Genomic DNA, 2035 nt, shown 5'->3' with positions numbered 1-2035 from the left:
TGAGAGGTGAGTGTGTCGGAGGGAAGCTGTGTTTAACTGGTCTCCTGTTGTAACTGCACACAGCAATGTTTCCAGTTCAGGACTATTCCAGCTGGTTACATTAGTCCTCTCAATTAAATAACAACAACTTGCATTTATGTTATTTATCGTAAAACATCCCGAGACACGTTACAGCAGCATTATCAAACTAAATGTGACATCAAGCCACGTACAATCATAGAACAGGACAGCAGTGAAGGAGGCCATTCGGCCCATTGAGTCGGTGCAGACTCTTTTGAACAACAATCCCGTTAGTCCCACTCCCCCGCTCTTTCTCCATATCCTGGCAATTTTTTCTGCTTCAAGTATTTATCAAAATAGACCGCAGTACTCCAGGTGTGCCCTCACCAATACCCTGTACAGTTGTAGCAGGACTTCTCTGCTTTTATACTCAATCCCCCTTACAATAAAGGCCAACACTCCATTTGCCTTCCTGATCACTTGCTGTACCTGCATACTCACTTTTTGTGTTTCATGCACAAGGACCCCCAGGTCTCTCTGTACTGCAGCACTTTGCAATTCTTCTCCATTTAAATTATAATTTGCTTTTCTATTATTTCTGCCAAAGTGAATAACCTCACATTTTCCCACATTATACACCATCTGCCAATTTTTGCCCACTCACTTAGTCTGTCGATGTCCCTTTGCAGTTTTTTGTGTCTTCCTCACAATTTGCTTTCCCACCCATCTTTGGACTTTCAGAAGGCTTTCGACAAGGTCCCACACAAGAGATTAATGTGCAAAGTTAAAGCACATGGGATTGGGGGTAGTGTGCTGACGTGGATTGAGAACTGGTTGGCAGACAGAAAGCAAAGAGTAGGAGTAAATGGGTACTTTTCAGAATGGCAGGCAGTGACTAGTGGGGTACCGCAAGGTTCTGTGCTGGGGCCCCAGCTGTTTACATTGTACATTAATGAGTTAGACGAGGGGATTAAATGTAGTATCTCCAAATTTGCGGGTGGCAGTGTGAGCTGCGAGGAGGATGCTATGAGGCTGCAGAGTGACTTGGATAGGTTAGGTGAGTGGGCAAATGCATGGCAGATGAAGTATAATGTGGATAAATGTGAGGTTATCCACTTTGGTGGTAAAAACAGAGAGACAAACTATTATCTGAATGCTGACAAATTAGGAAAAGGGGAGGTGCAACGAGACCTGGGTGTCATGGTACATCAGTCATTGAAGGTTGGCATGCAGGTACAGCAGGCGGTTAAGAAAGCAAATGGCATGTTGGCCTTCATAGCAAGCGGATTTGAGTACAGGGGCAGGGAGGTGTTACTACAGTTGTACAGGGCCTTGGTGAGGCCACACCTGGAGTATTGTGTACAGTTTTTGTCTCCTAACTTGAGGAAGGACATTCTTGCTATTGAGGGAGTGCAGCGAAGGTTCACCAGACTGATTCCCGGGATGGCGGGACTGACATATCAAGAAAGACTGGATCAACTGAGCTTGTAGTCACTGGAGTTCAGAAGAATGAGAGGGGATCTCATAGAAACGTTTAAAATTCTGACGGGTTTAGGCAGGTTAGATGCAGGAAGAATGTTCCGAATGTTGGGGAAATCCAGAACCAGGGGTCACAGTCTAAGAATAAGGGGTAAGCCATTTAGGACCGAGATGAGGAGAAACTTCTTCACCCAGAGAGTGGTGAACCTGTGGAATTCTCTACCACAGAAAGTTGTTGAGGCCAATTCACTAAATATATTCAAAAAGGAGTTAGATGTAGTCCTTACTACTAGGGGGATCAAGGGGTATGGCGAGAAAGCAGGAATGGGGTACTGAAGTTGCATGTTACAGAATGGCCTACTCCTGCACCTATTTTCTATGTCTCTACATATCATCAGCAAACTTGGCTACATTGCACTTGGTCCCTTCATCCAAGTCATTAATTTCGATTGTAAATAGTTGAGGCCCCAGCACCAATCCCTGTGGCATCCCATTAGGCCACGGAGGGATTTGAAAATAAGGATGAGAATTTTGAAATCGAGGCGTTGCTTAACTG

The sequence above is a fragment of the Pristiophorus japonicus genome, unplaced genomic scaffold (genome assembly GCF_044704955.1).
Source record: "Pristiophorus japonicus isolate sPriJap1 unplaced genomic scaffold, sPriJap1.hap1 HAP1_SCAFFOLD_2208, whole genome shotgun sequence".
Lineage (NCBI taxonomy): Eukaryota > Metazoa > Chordata > Chondrichthyes > Pristiophoridae > Pristiophorus > Pristiophorus japonicus.
This window is presented reverse-complemented; position numbering follows the sequence as displayed.